Genomic DNA, 19,580 nt, shown 5'->3' with positions numbered 1-19,580 from the left:
TTGCATTGGTGTCACCTGGCCTTGGAGAGTAGCAGGAACACTTCTCCAGCGAATCACCATTTTGAAGATGGGCCAGATGTGTGGCAGTGTTATGGTGGGCAGGGAAGTCTCAAAATAACATGCTACAGTCTGCCTGTGACTCATCAGCGTGTGTGTGTGTGTGTGTGTGTGTGTGTGTGTGTACGTGTATGTGTGTATGTGTTCCCACGCAGTGTTTTTGGCCAAATGGTGCTTAAAAATACTGACAATATTTTACCTCAGCTTGAATCTTGTGATTATCAACTGTGGATTTTCAAGAAAGATGCAAAGAGGCAAATGACTAAAAGCATATAACTAATTGAGTACTGTAGTCTCCAAGGGCTAAGAGTAGTTAACTAGGAGTACAAATTGGGTATATTGCTGCATTAACTTAAATAGAAACCTGGGAAATAACCATTTAAAAAAATATATATTTATTGAGCTAGTTGGTATTAAGTAATGGAAAGAGAAGCATTTGATTTTTTGTTCTTTCTGGCATTGTTATGATCTTCCCTATAATGATGAGCTATTATGCTTTTCTGGGATTACTCAAAGATAACGAAAAAAAAATCCTCATTTTTCAATCAAGACCATTAGAAAGACATTGGAATCACAAACATATATAGATAGTAAAGTATTTCAAAGATAAAATGATGGATTCACTTTTATATTTTCTCAAGCTCTTATGTTAGTGCTGTGATTTTACCGAATTAGGAGAGATCCTTATTTTCCGTGTGTTTGATTGTCATGTTTACTCTGTGTCTTCACTTTTTTGAGGAAGTTATTACCAGAAGCTTGGAGTGGGGTCCTGGTTTTCACAAAATAGTTTTGAAGACATTCTTTCTCTATGGAAGGTAAAGAGAAAGCATCTTGAGGAAGGAGGTTAAAGTTGGGGATCAAATCTTGTTTTAGAAAAAAGGGAAAAGGAGCAGAGGAGATAATAGAGTAAAAATATGAATTCACTCTTCTGAGAGATGTGTGTGGTATTTCAACAGGAGAGATGCTTCTTTCTCCCCTTTTAAGGGTGGTGGATCTGGACCTGCAGCAAGAACAAGGGGCAGATGTGTTTTGTTCACAAAATCCAATACATTTGATTTATTTTAAAAATTTAACAGTTAAATAGATCATGTAATCATATATTTCACATTCATGAAGTATAAAGGCATATTATAATGAAAACTCTTTGTGCTCTTTGGACCTCCCATCACTTAATTCTTCTTTCATGAGGCAACAAATGTGATAATTCTTCTGTAGCTTTCCAGAGATATTTTATATTTTTTCCAAGCAAATTTATATGTATAAATATTTTTTCTTCTCTTTTATATAAATGGTAACATAACATACCCAGTGTTCTTGCATCTTGTTTTTTCAGTTAATACATGTAGAACTCTTTCCTTTTTTTTTTTTTTTTAAGATTTTATTTATCTATTTGACAGAGAGATAGAGAGCCATAGACCACTAGTGGAAGTGGGGGGTGGGAAATGGCAGAGGGAGAGGGAGAAGCAGATGCCCCGCTGAGCAGGGAGCCTGATGTGGGCTTGGTCCTCGGACTCTGGGATCATGACCTGAGCCGAAGGCAGATGCTTAACCAATTGAGCCACTCAGGTGCCCCAACTCTTTCTTTATTCATACAAAAGAGTAGTCCCTATTCTGTTTTTATGAGTTACGTAGTAGTCCATTGTAAGGATGCACTATAAATTATTTAATTAGTTGACTACTGATAAATGTGTAAGTTGCTTCCAATCTCTTGTTCTTGTAAAAATGCAGTGCTGGTAGGAGTGTAAAATGGTGCAGCTCCTGTGTAGAAGAATTTGAAAGTTCCTTAACAAGTTAAAAATAGAATTTCCATATGATCCAGAAATTCTACTTCTAGGTATCTAACCAAAACAATTGAAAGCAGAACCTCAAATACCTATATACTGATGTTCAAAGAAGCATTATTCACAATAGCTAAAGGTGGAACAAACCCAAATCTGCATAAATAGGTGGATGGATAAACAAAATGTGCTATATACATACAATGGAATAATTATTTTGCCTTAAAAAAGGAAGGAAGTTCTGATACATGCTCTAAGGTGAATGAATCTTAAAACCATTATCCTAAGTGAAATAAGCCACAAAAGGACAAATATTATATGACTCCACTTAAATGCACTACCTAGGATAGGCAAATTCATCGAGGCAGGAAGTAAAATAGTGGCTGGGAGGAGGGAAATGGGGAGTTATTTTTTTGATGAGTAAGAGTTTCTTTCTTTTTTTTTTTTTTTTAAGATTTTATTTATTTGACAGAGAGAGGGAGAGATCTCAAGTAGGCAGAGAGGCAGGCAGACAGAGAGGAGGAAGCAGGCTCCCCGCGGAGCAGAGAGCCCGATGTAGGGCTTGATGCCAGGACTCTGGGATCATGACCTGAGCCGAAGGCAGAGGCTTTAGCCCACTGAGCCACCCAGGTGTCCCCGATGAGTAAGAGTTTCTATTTGACAAGGTAAAAAAATTCTGGAAATAGATAGTGATTGTCATTATACAACAATGTGAATGTACTTAATGCCAGGAATTACATACTTAAAAATGCTTTAGGTAGTAAATTTTATGTGTATTTTAACGCAATCAAAAAAATAGCTCCCCCAAATCCAACACTGAGCAACCTCGTACACCGAGTTTTGCATGCTTGGAGTATATCACCTGAAAAATTTGTGAGGTGTGCAAATGATAGTTTGCATTTGATAGTTATTTACCTTTCCTACAACAGGGTATTAAGTTGCCCGTTTCTGCACATCCTAACAGTGTATTCAATTAAACTTTTCTTTTTTTAGCAACCTGATAGGTGAAAAATCATTGCTTTTTTGTTGTTGTTATTAGGAATAAAAGGAAACTGTAAACTTTCTTGAGGGGGGTGGAATTAGGATCCCACTGGCCTTCTGTATTTGAATGGGGAAGATGAGGCACATTTGAGCTTTTAATCTATGCCCAAATGGAAACTGGATTTGAGTAATACATTATTCATTAATTTCTAAATGGCCTTAGCCAGAGGTGGATTAAAAAGTTTGCCCAAATGTTATATATGGTATGTTTCAACCTGTATACTTTGTAATTTGGGGGAATTTCAACTTTTTTCCCCAGTTAATATATCAAGCCTCTAACAGTAAATGGTATATGATGCTTACCTCAAAGAGCTCACAGTGTGATGTGATGGGAGAAGCTACCTAAATAAATAGGCAGTTGCAATTGCAGTGTGGGAGTGAGTGTAGATTGCTATAGAAATATGACTGGGTGGGTCTTTACCCCAGATTTTGGTGGTGAGACACAAGGAAAGCTTTCCAGATTATATGTAAACTGAGTCCTTTATGACAAGGAGTTAGGCAGGTGGAGTAGGGGAGGGCAGAGGGGGGGTGGATGATTTGAGGAATCTGGAAAAGGAAAAAAACAGTTCATTGCAAGATTCTGAGCCAAGAAAAAGTGTGGAACCTTGAGAACATTCCAGGTAGTTCAGGTGGGCTTCAGCCTAGAATGAGGGAGTTCCTCTGATTAGCACATTTTTATTCTTCAGTTAAGTCCAGACCTTGGGCAAGTCTGAGGCTCTCTCTCTTGCCTGTGGAGTTTCTCCTGGCCAGAGCTTGACAAGGGGTTTTCACTTTCACTCTTGGTCGACAACAAAGTTGATAATAATTCTTTTACGTGTTTTGAAATTCTTGATATCAGGGCCATAATATGTGTAAGTAACAAGCCTACTTGTCCCTTCCCTGCTTCCTCTCCATTTTTCTGATTCCTTTTTCTCTCTTTGACTCAAACATCTTATTTCTTTTTTCAGATCCTTCTGAAATCTCACCTGTATTACCAGGCCTTTCTCCAAAGCCTTTCCTAGTTCTGCTCACCATTCACTTACTAATCATTTGTTTCTTTTCCAACTTTTTATTGAACATTGCTTTTGTGCTAAACACAGGGTGAGATGCTGAGGATATTGGGTGAATGAGACCCATCCCTGCCCTCAGGTTGATACTATCTGAGTGCTTTATTACCTTTATTATAGTGATTTTCACAACTTGCCTTATATTACAGGACAACCTAATTAGTCTGAGAGCATTTTGATTTGTGTGCCTTTAGGCATAGCACAGTCCCTAGGACATCCAAATATGTATTGTCCAACCATTTCACATGGATGGTGAGGAGGGGAGGAGAGTAAAGGGAAGGGGGGGGGGAGAGTGAGAGAGAGAAAGAAAGAGAGAGAGAGATAGAGAGATTGATGGAACATTTACTCTGTACCAGGCAGTTGGTAAGTGCCTTACAGCTATTATCTCATTTAACTTTTCTTAGAACCCCCATAGAGCAAGAATGATTAGTTTCTCCATGTCACATGGTAGGAAACTGAGAAACAGTGCTTACATAACTTGCCCAGGTCACATTGCTGAGAAGTGGCAGAGCCAGGATCCACCCCTGTAGAGTCTGGTTGTAGGGCTCTTGCTTTTGGCCACTGTGCTAAACTGATTTTCCTCTCAGTCATCATTCCAGTCACACAATCAACAGCATAACTGCAGTTTACTTGTGATTCTGCTTTAGTGATTTTGATGTCCCCAAGGTTCAGTGGCCTGTGTTTATGTGTTTTGCTAAATTTGAGTTCACAGCTAGTTGTAGTATGGAGCTGGTGAGCTCCAGAAAGCAGGTAGCATTTGTATTTATCTAGTTTTACATAATGCTGATAGACAGATGTCTGCATGTGTGGAACCTCTAAATGCCACGAGATGATGATAATGTAGCTGATTTATGCTTACCAGATAGGTCCCCAAAGCTGCTTAGAAACTGGCATAAAATCAAAGGCAACTTTCAGATAGCTGTGATGTGACAGTTGATCTTCAGGGCTCTGCTTGAGCTACTTTTTGGTGTGGTTTAGACCAGGGCTTCACAAGCTTGTCTACTCAAGTCTTATAGCAGTGGACAGTAAAGCATATGTGCCTCTGTGATCTGGTGATGAAACAAGGAATGATCAAGATATGCCATGCCTTGATGTCTCCAGGTTTTATCTTAAAATTAAATGTTTGTTTTAATATCTAATAATAAATACTAATCTAATAATAATCTAGCCATACTTATTTTAAAATGACAAGGTTTTTGATTATTTACCATCAAATAAAATGGGCACTGCAGAAAGTATGGCATTATTTTCTGCAATTCAAAGTCTCCCAGCCATACTAGCTGCTCAGACCTCACTTGGAAGAAAACTGGTTAGATAAAACTGTTACAGAGCATTTGAGGTGTGGCCACTTAAAACGGTTACTGTCATACCAAGTCAGGGATGAGAGGGTCCACAAGCTTGTCTTTGCCAATGCACAGTATAAGGCTGACTACCCTTTCTAAGAATGGCTATTTGAATCGCAGTTATTTGATGTCCGTATGTGTGGAGGCAGATAGGTGCTCTCCTACAAGCAGTCTGGACTAATGTAATGTTATTAAGATGATCAGCAGTATCTCCCTGCCCCTGCAATTCTAAGTTAATGTGACTTGAACCCCAGTCCACAGTGGTTCCCATGATTTCTTTACATTTCTAAGGGCTCATATTTTGATGCTTTTTTGTTTAGCATTTTGCATCTGCAAGTGTTTTCTGTTTGTTTTTTGTCTACCTGGATGCAGAATTCAGTGCCTCCACTAATTTACTACCCCAGATCCACTCATACTAAGCATTTCCCGAGTTTGTAATTGTACTATCTGAAGAATTCAGTCTCCCAACAATTTCACTAACTCTCTGGTCTTTTCTCTGGTCTTTTCTCTGGTCTTTTCTTCCTACCCTGACTTTCTTTTCTTTCACTCCTTCCCTTTTAAGAGCAGATGACTCTGTCTCATGCCATGTAGTTTCATGCTCTCCTCTGAGTCCTTGGCCTCAGCTGACATTCCTGCCCTGCAGGACTCACCTACCCCAAGTGGTGCTACTGAAGAAGCATTTTTCCAACAAAGGCAATTCTTTCACCAGGAATAATTCTTATACCAGTTGCCAAGAGAATAAAATGTTCTTCATCTAACCGCCCCCCTCAATAATAAAGTAACAAAGGTTGAGAGTGATTTATTTTCTGTTAAAAAATAAATTAGAACAGACTCAAGGTTATCTCAGTAGTAATAGCACTCTCTCTCCCTTGCATTCCAATATGCTGTGTTGAATGGAGAGAAAGGCATGAAGTTATAGCTTGCTCAAAGGGAATTGAGCGTAGGGGTGCTATCTGTGTATTACAGGGGACACAAAAGCTCTTCTACTTGCCTGATTTCTGAGTTGTTATCTAGCTAGCATCTGCTTCTACATCCCCAAAGTTGAATTTACAACCTCCTAGAGCAGCATATAGTTCTTTGGGCAATTCTGACAATTTAGAAAATCATTCTTTATAGTAAACTGATAGCAGCCTTCTGGAGCTTCCATCCTTGAATTCTAACCCTATTTGCATGAACTCTGACTAATTTGACTTGAGTTACATTAGTCCAGGGTTATATACTATCCCAAAATGTATATTTGAGAAACTCCTTTCCTGCTCCAAATGTCTAGATGACTCTTCATTACTGAGAGAATAAAATCATACCACCCTCTGCTTTTCCCTTTTCTTTTGTCTCTCTGAGTCCAAGTTCTTCTAATTCCCAAGCAGATATGTTACTTTGTTTTTGTTCTGCTTTCCCACCATTAAAAAAAAAAAAAGTTTTCCAACCTGTCCCATCTCCACTGATCAGCATCTTATTTATATTCCAATGGTGCACTTACCATTAAGCCTTCCTTGATTTCTCCAGTCAAATGAGTTGCTGCTATTTCTGGACTCCTTGTCGTTACTTTATTTCTATGCTGTCTAAGAGAAGTGACAAGCCACATGTGACTGTTGAGCAATTGAGATATAGCTAGTCCAAACTGAGATATGCTGTTAAATATAAATTACGTACTGGATTCAAAGTACAAAAAACAAGGTGTAAATAGTTCATTAGTAATTTTTTATGTTGATTCTATGTTGAAATGGTAAAATATAAATGTTTATATGGAGGAAACAATCAACAAAGGAAACAATCAACAAAACCAAAAGGTAACCTATGGAATGGGAGGAGATATTTGCAAATGATGTATCCAATAAAGGTTCGGTATCCAAAATATATAAACTCAACTTCCAGAAAAAGTTGTTCATACAACTCAACATCCAGAACACAAATAATCCAATTTAAAAATGTGCAGAAGACACAAACAGACATTTCTCCAAAGAAGACAAACAGATTCATGCCTACGTTGCTCAGTCTGTTAAGCATCCAACTCTTGATTTCTGCTCAGGTGTTGGCCTCAGGGCTCTACCCTGGGTGTGGAGACTGTGTATATAACTTTTTGATCCCGGCATTCAAAAAGAGATCTTTTCCTGTGCTTGTGTGTTTTTTTCCCCGAAATCTTACTGTAATCACTACATTTGGATTACTGGCATTGTAACTGAGTTCAGGGAAAGATTTGGTTTCTACAGGGTTTCCAAACTTTTTGTTGACAAAACGATGGACTGCTTTTCTGTGGTCTTTGTTTGTATCAGGTTTAAAGGTAAATTTGGAATTTGCTTTCTTTGCATCCAAATATTTTAAAAAGTCCAATGCTGCTTCTTCAGATACCAAGTAACAGAGTTCCTTAAACTCAAGATTGGGTATTACAACAATCTCACTATTTTTAGTAACAGTTATTAAAAAGGGGAATTTCTGCCTAACAGCACTATGCAAAATAGCCCTTTGGTTTTTGTCAAGGATTCTGCCCAGTGAGAATTCAGAAGATAATCCAATTAGCTCAGTTTTAGAATTCCACTTCTCTTTTATATCACAGGCAAAGTGATACAGTAATTCATTAGTTTTTTCATCTAACAAGTTGCCTAAAACATCAACTTTTTCTTCTTCACCTTTGGAAGTTCCATCATTGATGCTATCTTCCTTTTCTGAAGGAGACTGATCATTCTGGTCATCATCAGAGCACCCAGTGAAAGTATTGACTTCTTGGTTCCTTCCCTCTCCCGTCCAAGTTAAGGAATTCCTGGGCACAATGCAAATATCACCTAGTTTTGATGGATATTCCTTTTAATGAACTGTTGGATCCTATTAACTAGGATCTTGTTGAGAATTTTGGCATGCATATTCATCAGGGATACTGGTCTGAAATTCTCCTTTTTGATGGGGTCTTCTCCAAAGAAGGCATACAAATGGCTAACAAACACATGAAAAACTATTCATCATCGTTAGCTATGAGGGAAATTCAAATCAAAACCACATTGAGATAACATCTTATACTAGAATAGCAAAAATTGAAAAGGCAAGAAACAATAGATGTTGGAGAAGTTGTGAAGAAAGGAGAACCCTCTTACACTGTTGGTAGAAATGCAAGTTGGTACAGCCACTTTGGAAAACAATGTGGAGGTTCCTCAGAAAGTTCAAAGTAGAGCTACCTTATGACCCTGCAATTGCACTACTGGGTATTTACCCCAAAGATACAGATGTAGTGAAAAGAAGGACCACGTGCACCCCAATGTTCATAGTAGCAATGTACAAATAACCAAACTGTGGAAAGAGCTGAGATGCCTCTCAACAGATGAATGGATAAAGAAGATGTTGTCCATATATACAATGGAATATTATTCAGCCATCAGAAGGGATGAATAACCAGCTTTTATGTCACCGTGGATGGAACTGGAGGAGATTATGCTAAGTGAAATAAGTCAAGAAGAGAAAGTCAATTATCATATGATTTCACTTATCTGTGGAACATAAGGAATAGCGTGGAGGACATTAGGAGAAGGAAGGGAAAATGAAGGGGGGGGGAATCAGAGGGGAAGATGAAACCATGAAAGACTATGGACTACAGGAATCAAACTGAGGGTTTTAGAGGGGATGGGGGGAGGGGGAGTCAGTTAGCCCAGTGATAGGTATTAAGGAGGGCACGGATTGCATGGAGCACTGGGTGTTATTCACAAACAATGGATCGTGGAACACTTACATCAAAAACTAAGATGTACTGTGTAGTGACTAACATAATAAATGAAAAAATAGTAAAATATACCAACATGGGGAAAAAGTTTTAAAACATAAAGCATATTATTAAGTTAACCTCACTTAAAAAATCTTTTCAATATGGCTTCTAGAAAATTTAAAATTATATATATGGCTTACATTATAATTCTATTGAACAACTCTGCTTTAGACCTTTATATAGGATTCAAAGTTAAGTACCTTGCACTATCACTGCATTTCATTCCCTGCTGCTAGAGTTTAAGGTCCCTGAGGTCATGGACTTATAACCTGCTATTCCTCATTACTCTCCCAAAGAGCCTTTTATTCAGTGGATGTTCAATATATGCTAAGGAAACAAAATAGAAAACTTTTTTTTTTTTTTTTAAAGATTTTGTTTATTCATCTGAGAGAGAATGAGAGAGAGCATGAGGGCAGGGGGAGGTGGTCAGAGGGAGAAGCAGACTCCCTGCTGAGCAGGGAGCCCGATGTGGGACTCAATCCTGGGATTCCAGGGTCATGACCTGAGCCGAAGGCAGTTGCTTAACCAACTGAGCCACCCAGGCACCCACAAAATAGAAAACTTTTTATCAGTTCAGAAATTCAAATGCCTACAGAAGCCAGGCAGGTAGCGTAATTCTATGAAGTAAGCTGGGTTTAACAGGGGTCTGGTGTCAGGGACACAGTAGAATTTAGGAGTCAGTTAGCAGGGACCATGTGGTCAATTGGAAATTCAGAGCTATGTAAAGGAGGCAGCCACTTTTCCCCATCAGCTGAATTGTTGCCACATAGGAATGGAGGTCTAGGGTTGCCTAAGTTTCCAGTCTTGCAAGAGAAACTGAGTATCTGGACTTCTGTGTGAATTTAACTGATCTTTTATGTTCCTTAATTCTTAAGTTTGTATGAGCCAACCAGAACAGGTTGGTGGCCTAGATACAGCCAGAAAGTTACCAGTGTGTGCTTCTCTTCCAAAGGGTAAAATGGAATTTACTTGCAGTTCCATGTTAGAATAGAGTAAAGCAAGATTTATTATTGTGGCTTTGATCAAGAAGGGGCTGGAATTTGCAACCTTGAATTTGCAGATTGTTCAGAAAATTATTGATAGATGGTATTACCAAACATTTTCAAATACTTTGCTGGAAAACATACCCCTCTGCCGAATTTCTCAAGACTTAGACCCTTACACACAAAAAATAAGGATGTAGAATCTATGAAATGTTTATTGACTGAAGTGTGATACTATCAATTTAATTCAAAAGGGAGTAAAATGTCTTTCATTCTTAAGTCTGTAACTATTTAGAGTTTAGGTAGTGGTTAAAGAAACTGTTACTTTCTGAATTTTCAGAGCTGTCATTACTTGTATGTGTATGGAAGGAATCCTATGATTGACTTTTTTCCATACATGAAATGACAAGGTTAGAATGAGCTGAATGCTAGTCAGAACAATGTTATTTTTAAATAATTGTGTGATGCTTCTAAGGTAGATTAGCTGTACCCCTTCTTTGGTTTTCATTTCTTTGAATCGAAAATCGATAGACCAAGTAATGTAAAAGAACTCTGGGTTAGAATTGTACTGGGTGTTGAACAGATTCTTATTAGTACTTTATTCTTTTTTAGGTCATTTTATAAAGCGAGGTAGCTTGTAGTCCTAACAGTATCAGAAGTCATTATTCTGTTGAGTTGGAAAATAAGATATGTATAAATGTACTTCAATTTCAGTTTTGTTCTTTTGCATGTAAATTGAGCACCTGAAATCGAAGATTCTATTTAGTGTTGTCTTTGAAAGTCATCTGTCATATATTAATTAGTATCTGAGAATTTTAAAAAAAACTCTAAGCAAATAGAAGGGGCATGTAATAAGAAATGAAATCAAGGAATCAAGGTACTACAGTGTTCCTTTTACTTAGGCAAATTATACTGTGTATTAAAAGCTAAGGATAGTTGATATAGAAATCTGAAATATATTTAGATTATTAGTCAAGTATCAGCAAGTTGTAAAGTCATTCTTACTTGTCTGTTAGCCTTTGAATAAGTCTTGAAATCATTCTGTTCCTCAGTTTCCCCATTTCTGAAGTAGTTGTAATAATCCCATTTGTCTCTTAAGCATAATCACATACTGCTGTAGAAGATGGTGCTCTTTCTGGCAATGTGTTCTGACATCTGGGCAGATAGATGTGGTTGTTATTTCCACAGTATATTGATAGAGCAAACATTTTAGAAGAGCAGCCTTGGTTGCTTTATAGCATCTTATTGTTTACAAAATCATTGAGCAGCTGTTATATTATTATTTAGCTGTACAAACTTGTTATGAAGAGTAGAATAACCATACAAATTAAAATGATCATATGTCAGCTGTATATTTGCATAGATGATCTAATAATCATAACATTAATGGAAATCTCGTAATGGGAGAAAACACCCAGAATTCCAAATAAGAAAACACTGTCATTTTTGGTATTCCCTTCCAGTCCTAGTCCAAATGCATTTGACATTTTTACATAACTGTAATCATAATAGAGATAAAATTTAGTATTGTCTTTTGACAATATACTCTATTTCTCCATATTTCTTTCCTTTTAAATTTTTTATTAAGTCTTTAAATTTTAATTCCAGTATCTTTAACATACAAGGTTATATTAGTTTCAGGTATACAATCTAGTGATTCAATAATTCTATACATTACTTAGGGCTCATCATAAATGTACTCTTTAATCCTCATTACTTACTTCACCCATTCCCCCACCCACCTCACTTTTAGTAACCATCAGTTTGTTCTCTATAGTTAAGAGTCTGTTTTTTGGATTGTCTCTTTTTTTCCCTTGCTTTGTTTCTTAAATTCCAGAGATGAGTAAAATCACATGGTATTTGTCTTTCTCTGACTGACTTATTTCTCATAGCATTAAACACTTTAGATCTATCCACGTAGCAAATAGCAAGACCTAATTCTTTATTTTTAATTTAATTTAATTTTTGTGTGTGTATGTTCCAAAATTCAGTGTTTATGCACCTCACCCAGTATTCCGTGCAATATGTGCCCTCCATAATACCCACCACCAGGCTTTTTTATGGCCGAATAATACTACATTGTATAAATATACCATCTATTCTTTATTCATCTACCAATGAACATTAGGGCTGCTTCTATAATTTGACTATTATAAATAATATTGCAATTAACATAGGGGTGCATGTATCCCTTTGCATTAGTATTTTTGTGTTTTTGGGATAAATACCCAGTAAGTAGTACAATTATCAAATGATAGGGTAGCTCTATTAGGAGTCTTCCTCATAGAAGAGCTTCCAGGAAGCTCTATGAGGAATCTTCCTCCAAACAGGAATCTGTCTTCCACAATGGCCATACTGTTGGGGAAAATAATCAGAGTGGTGAGAAACCAAGTGACGCTCAGAGGATTAGGAGAACTAGGGTTTATTTTATGCCGGCGGACCAGAATTTCATGTTCTAAATTCTGGGCCCCAGGTGGCGGGGTTACAGGGTTTTTATAGTGGGGTGCAAAGGGTGAGATTTCAAGGGCTATGCTGGCTGCTGGTAGGTGGGTTTAAATGGGGGGGGGCAGGGAGCTGCTTTAGGAGGGAAGAGTAGTACAGGGAGCCAGTAGCGGGGGGGAGTCTGGTTACAGAAGTAGAAAGGGCTGGTTATCTCTTGCTGTTTCTATCTTCTGGGGCCTGCTCACCCTGGGTCTGTTCTTGGTAAATTTTCTCTTCAGTACCAGTTTGCATTCCCACCAGTAGTGTACCAGGGTTCCATTTTCTCCATATGCTTGCCAACACTTGTTATTTCTTGTTTTGTTTTTTTAAAATAATTTTTTATTAACATACAATGTATTATTTACCCCAGGGTTACAGGTCTGTGAATCATCAGGCTTACACATTTCACAGCACTCACCATAGCACATACACTCCCCAATGTCCCTAACCCAATCACCCTATCTCTACCCCCGACTGCCCAGCAACCCTCAGTTTATTTTGTGAGATTAAGAGTCTCTCATGGTTTGTCTCCCTCCCGATCCCATCTGTTTCATTTTTATCCTTCCCTGCCTCCCACAGCCCTGGGCTCTGCCTCTCAAATTCCTCATTCAGAGAGATCATATAATTGTCTTTCTCTGATTGACCCATTTCACTCAGCATAATACCCTCTAGTTCCATCCAAGTCATTGCAAATGGCAAGATTTCATTTCTTTTGATGGATGCATAGAATTCCACTGTATATAAACATAACGCATCTTCTTTATCCATTCATCTGTTGATGGACATCTAGGTTCTTTCCATGGTTTGGCTGTTGTGGACATTGCTCCTATAAACATTCGGGTGAATGTGCCCCTTCAGATCACTACATTTCTATCTTTAGTGTAAATACCCAGTAGTGCTATTGCTGGGTTGTAGAGTATTTTCAACTTTTTGAGGAACCTCCATGCTGTTTTCCAGAGTGACTGAACCAGCTTGCATTCCCACCAACAGTGCAAGAGGGTTCCCCTTTTACCAATCCTCTCCAGCATCTGTCATTTCCTGACTTGTTAATTTTAGCCATTCTGACTGGTGGGAGGTGGTATCTCACTGTGGTTTTGATTTGTATTTCCCTGATGCTGAGTGATGTTGAGCACTTTTTCATGTGTCTGTTGGCCATTTGGATGTCTTCTCTGCTGAAATGACTGTTCATGTCTTCAGCCCATTTCTTGATTGGATTATTTGTTCTTTGGGTGTTGTGTTTGATAAGTTCTTTATAGATTTTGGATACTAGCCCTTTATCTGATATGTCATTGGTGAATATCTTCTCCCATTCTGTCAGTTGTCTTTTGGTTTTGTTGACTGTTTCCTTTGCTGTGCAAAAGATTTTGATCTTGATGAAGTCCCAGTAGTTCATTTTTTGCCCTTGCTTCTCTTGCCTTTGGCGATGTTTCCAGGAAGAAGTTACTGTGACTAAGGTCGAAGAGGTTGCTGCTGGGGTTCTCCTCAAGGATGTTGATGGATTCCTGTCTCACATTGAGGTCTTTCAACCATTTTGAGTCTATTTTTGTGTGTGGTGTAAGGAAATGGTCTGATTTTGTTCTTTTGCATGTGACTGTCCAATTTTCCCAACACCATTTGTTGAAGAGACTTTTTTCCATTGGACATTCTTTCCTGCTTGGTTGAAGATTAATTGACCATAGAGTAGAAGGTCCATTTCTGGGGTCTCTCTACTGTTCCATTGATCTGTGTATCTGCTTTTGTGCCAATACCATAGTGTCGTGATGATTACAGCTTTGTAATAGAGCTTGAAGCCTGGAATTATGATGGCCACCAAGTCTGGTTTTCTATTTCAGCATTCCTTTGGCTATTTGGGGTCTTTTCTGGTTCCATATAAATTTTAGGATTATTTGTTCCATTTCTTTGAAAAAAATTGATGGTATTTTGATACGGATTGCATTCAATGTGTAGATAGTTCTAGGTAGTATAGACATTTTCACAGTATTTGTTCTTCCAATCTATGAGGATGGAATGTTTTTCCATTTCTTTGTGTCTTCCTCAATTTCTTTCATGAGTACTTTATAGTTTTCTGAGTGCAGATACTTTGCCTCTTTGGTTAGGTTTACTCCTACATATCTTATGGCTTTGGGTGCACTTGTAAATGGAATCGACTCCTTAATTTCTCTTTCTTCTGACTTGCTGTTGGTATATAAAAATGCCACTGATATCTGTGCATGGATTTTATATCCTAACACTTTACTGAATTCCTGCATGAGTTCTAGCAGTTTTGGAGTAGAGTCTTTTGGGTTTTCCACATAAAGTATCATATCATCTGCAAAGAGTGAGAGTTTGACTTCTTCTTTGCCAATATGGATGCCTTTTATTTCTTTTTGTTGTCTGATTGCTGGGGCTAGGACTTTTAGTACTATGTTGAATAGCAGTGGTGATAGTAGACATCCCTGCTGTGTTCCTGACCTAGGGGAAAAGCTCTCAGTTTTTCCCCATTGGAATGATATTCACTCTGTGTTTTTCATAGTTGGCTTTTATGATATTGAGGTATGTACCCTCAATGTGTACACTGTGAAGAGTTTTGATCAAGAAAGGATGCTGTACTTCGTCAAATGCTTTTTCAGCATTTATTGAGAGTATCATATGGTTCTTGTTCTTTCTTTTATTAATGTATTATATCACATTGATTTATTTGCAGATGTTGAACCAACCTTGCAGCCCAGGAATAAATCCCACTCAGTCATGGTGAATAATCCTTTTAATGTACTGTTGGATCCTATTGGCTAGTATTTTGGTGAGAACTTTTGCATCTGTGTTCATCAAAAATATTGGTCTGTATTTCTCCTTTTTGGTAGGGTCTTTGTCTGGTTTTGGGATCAAACTAATGCTGGCCTAATAAAAAGAGTTTGGAAGTTTTCCTTCCATTTCTATTTTTTGGAACAGTTTCAGGAGAATAGGTATTAATTCTTCTTTAAAGGTTTGGTAGAATTCCCCTGGGAAGCCATCTGGCCCTGGGCTCTTGTTTGTTGGGAGATTTTTGATGACTGTTTTAATCTCCTTACTGGTTATGAATCTGTTCTGGTTTTCTGTTTCTTTCTGATCCAATTTTGGTAGTTTATATGTCTCTAGCAATGCATCCATTTCTTCCAGATTGTCTAATTTTTTGGCATATAGTTGCTTATAATATGTTCTTATAATTGTTTGTATTTCTTTGGTGTTGGTTGTGATGTCTCCTTTTTCATTCATTATTTTAATAATTTGGGTCCTTTCTCTTTTCTTTTTGATATGTCCGGCCAGGAGTTTATCAATCTTACTAATTTTTTCTAAGAAGGAGCCCCTAGTATCATTGATCTATTCTATTGTTCTTTTTGTTTCTATTTCATTGATTTCTGCTCTGTGCTTTATGATTTCCCAATCTATGGCCCCGTAGGAGCTGAAATCACAGGTCCCCTCTCCTCACTGTGCCCTCAGAGAAAAGCAGTCAATCCCTCCCATCTCTCAGGTCTCCAGCTACACTCTGAACTCACCCAGCCTGTGACCAAGCATTTCTATCTCTGGTGCACAGCCGTGTTTGGAGTCTCTAAGCCCAACAGATTCCTGCAGCATGCTCCCATGCTGCTTCTCCTGTAGGAGGAAGGAGGGGGTCTCCTTGGATCTGTTGCTTGTGGGTCCCTGCTTGAAGTACAGTGGTCTAACTGTGCCTTGGATCATGGTTTTAGGTAACCCTGAGTGGAGAGTCCACTGCTCGTCACCGTCTGTGCAGCTGGCTTCCCCGCTCTGAAACCTGGGAGCTCTGCCACACTAAGACACCCCAGGTCTTTCTGTGTCCACATGGGTCCTTAAACCACACTGTTGCCATGAGGGTTCCACCCCCCGCCCTATGCCGCCTCCACTTAGCCTCTGGAGTGACATACCTCCATGGACCAGACTTCTAAAAGTCTGATTTTGTACTCTGCTGCCTCTCTTACTTGCCAGGAGCCGACCCCTTCCCCCCTGGTCTATCTTACTGTTTCTCCGGATTCACTTCTTAGCACATCCTACCTTCCAGAAAGTGGTCAATTTTCTCTTCCTAGAATTGCTGCTTTTCTTCTCTCTCCTGTTGAGTATGTAGGTGTTCAGAACGCTTTGACAACTATCTAGCTGATCTCCTGGGACCTAATGATATCTTGGTTTCCTGCTCTTCCACTGTCTATCTCCTTCTATCCTGCCTGCTTCTTTATATGGGTAAAAGAGAAGGGTTTAAGCCAGTCCCCTACTGTGGTACATTTGGATCCTCAGTGGATGGAATTTAAATTCTTTTATAAATCAGCAGACACAGACTAGGGGAGGTGATATCCTGGCCTCTTCAAGTTCCCAAATGCGTCACCTCTGCCACTCTTTGCCTAACTACTCTGCTGTCCTAGGATTTCTTAATTAGGACTTGACTAATTTTGATGTCTCTTATAGTTAGTCTAATAAAATCTAATTCCTAAGTTCATGTGGAATTTTATTTGGTTGAAAATCTCAAGGTATAACATAGCTTTCAATTTAAAAAATAACCCACATGATTCTTTAAAATTATATTTGAATATGTGAAACACTAAAATGTTTCAACAATAAAAATATATAAAAACTTATGCAATGAAGTCACCCTCTGCCCTGGGCTCTGTGTTCAGCCTTCTTTTCCCAGCCCCATAGTCAGGAAACCAGGAATATCAGTTTCTTTTGCATCTTTCCACAGCTCCTTTCTGTATGTACAAGTAAATACAAATATATATTTTCATTTTTATCCATTTCTAATGCAAATGGTTGTATAATATATACATGATGTTCTATATCCAATGTTGTCATGTTTTCTGCACAGAAAGCTGAGGAAATAAATTATAAATGGAGGGTTTCATAGAATTATTAAAGATTTCTTGGATGTACTTTCTTTTCTTTTTTTTTTTTTAAGATTTTATTTATTTATTCGACAGACAGAGATCATAAGTAGGCAGAGAGACAAGCAGAGAGAGAGAGGAGGAAGCAGGCTCCTTGCTAAGCAGAGAGCCCGATGTGGGGCTTGATTCCAGGACTCTGGGATCATGACCTGAGCCGAAGGCAGAGGCTTTAAACCACTGAGCCACCCAGGCACCCCTGGATATATTTCTTAATACACTTATCTACTTAAAGATTACCTGAAGCAAATACTAAATCTGCGGTTGGACTCCTCTAGTCCCTGAGCAGGCTTCTAAGACTTCCCCTCTCACCAGCTTACTTATATTTCTTGAATAAAGATTAATCTAATACTAGGCTATGGACAAAACTGAAAAGTAAAACTACAACTAAGAACAAATTTTGTAGTTAATGAATAACATTAATAACAAATATTTGGCATTAATATTATTGATGCCAAATTAATTAATTTGTAATTAATAACAAATTTTTTGGCATTAAATATGAATAACACATTATCTATGACAGTGTAATGGTAGATATAATTAAGAATATTTATTCTAATCACGTCCTGGAAAACTTTTTATAAAAGTAGGCCATAATCACTCCTACCCTGCCACCCATCTCCATTTGTCCCACTGACCTCAAGCCTGTGTGCTGTTGAGGACACAGCACCCAGGGATCCCCCCAGTCATCTGCCCTGGGGCAAGGATCCAGAGTAGGTCAGAGGAATCAGTACAGGTTAGAGAAGGGGGCTCTGGATTTGGCTTCTAAAATATGGATTCAAGTTCTGGTTCTGTCTCTTATTAGCTAGGTAACCATGTCAATTATTTACTTTTTTTTTTTTAATTGAAGTATAGTTGACACACAATACAGTAGTTCCAGATGTTTAGCGTAGTGATTTGATAAGTTTATACATTATGAAGCTTTTAAAGAGTTTTTAAGACCCAGTATTTTCATCTATATATGAGGAAGGTAGTGGATAATATCAAGCATAGAATGTGAAAATGCCTCATGACCAGCACAATGATATATGAATGTTTTTGTGATTATTCTGGGATTTCTGAGGAGGAGCAGGTTTCCTAGTAGCTCTGTAGATGTTTATATCCAGGAGAATAAGAAATTTTCAGGAAAATCAGCCTGAGGGTTTGCCGTTAGAGTTTTGTTTTGATAGTAAATATTTTGTTGTCCTTTAGTTTTGTTTTTTGTTTTTAAGATTTTATTTATTTATTTGACAGTTGCTCCACAAGTAGGCAGAGGAGACAAGGGGGTGGGAGGGGGAAGCAGGCTCCCTGCTGAGCAGAGAGCCCAATGCAGGGCTTGATCCCAGGACCCTGAGATCATGACCTAAGCCGAAGGCAGAGGCTTAACCCACTGAGCCACCCAAGTGCCTCTGTCCTTTAATTTTTATCTTAAGCTTGTCTTGATCATCTTAACAAACTTTTGGTTGTATTTTAGTAGCAAATTTACCTTGTTTAGTGGGTTTTGGCTTAGAATAGCTTTTTGACAGGTACTCAAAAATATTTGGGTTGTTTCCAAAGGCTACTCTTCCTGTACGGCATGATGCAAAACCTTGGGTGTGCTAATTGGACCACTTTACTTCACTGGGATCCTCTCTTCTCTAATTGACAAACTCAGTCATCTGGATCAAAGCTTGTCCTACTTGAGTGGGCATTAGCATCACCTGGAAGACTGTTGAAACACTGATTGTTCACAATTTCATTTTGGTGTGTCTGGGGTGGAGGACCAAGAGATTATTTTTCTTTTTTTTTTCAAGTTTAACATCTTAATTTTGTTTTATTTTTTTTCAGTGTTCCAAGATTCATTGTTTATGCACCACACCCTGTGCTCCATGTAATACGTGCTTTCCTTAATACCTACCACCAGGCTCACCCAACCCCCCACTCCCCTCCCCTCCAAAGCCCTCAGTTTGTTTCTCAGAGTCCACAGTCTCTCATGCTAGAGTTTATATTGCTAATGGATTTCTAGGTGATGCTGATGTTAATGCTAATGGTTTAGGGACCATATTTTAGAAACCACTTATCTAAAACCTGGGGCACAGTTTCTTTCTTTTTTTTTTTTAAGATTTTATTTATTTATTTGATAGAGAGAGATCACAAGTAGGCAGAGAGGCAGGCAGAGAGAGAGGAGGAAGCAGGCTCCCTGCTGAGCAGAGAGCCCGATGTGGGCCTCGATCCCAGGAC

The 19,580-nt window shown here is 38.3% G+C and overlaps 1 protein-coding gene and 1 long non-coding RNA gene across 3 annotated transcripts in view; one reads left to right on the top strand and one right to left on the bottom strand.

The window, feature by feature from the left end:
* The window catches only part of LOC116588649, a 6,961-nt gene extending 123 nt beyond the window's left edge, over nt 1-6,838 (bottom strand). Inside the window, exons 1-3 of the long non-coding RNA XR_004285033.1 lie at nt 6,746-6,838; nt 4,782-4,971; nt 1-1,057 (exon numbers count right to left, since the gene is read on the bottom strand). The exon at nt 1-1,057 is cut by the window's left edge and continues 123 nt beyond it. This is a non-coding gene — a long non-coding RNA (uncharacterized LOC116588649). The remainder of the gene's footprint in view (nt 1,058-4,781; nt 4,972-6,745) is intronic.
* Nucleotides 1-19,580, top strand: part of SOX2 (SRY-box transcription factor 2) — a 675,778-nt gene that overhangs the window by 53,497 nt on the left and 602,701 nt on the right. The gene's annotated exons all lie outside the window — the stretch shown is intronic.

Source organism: Mustela erminea, chromosome 1 (assembly GCF_009829155.1).
Source record: "Mustela erminea isolate mMusErm1 chromosome 1, mMusErm1.Pri, whole genome shotgun sequence".
NCBI classification, from domain to species: domain Eukaryota; kingdom Metazoa; phylum Chordata; class Mammalia; order Carnivora; family Mustelidae; genus Mustela; species Mustela erminea.
Note: the sequence above shows the minus strand (reverse complement) of the source record. Positions and strands in the feature narration are given on the sequence as shown.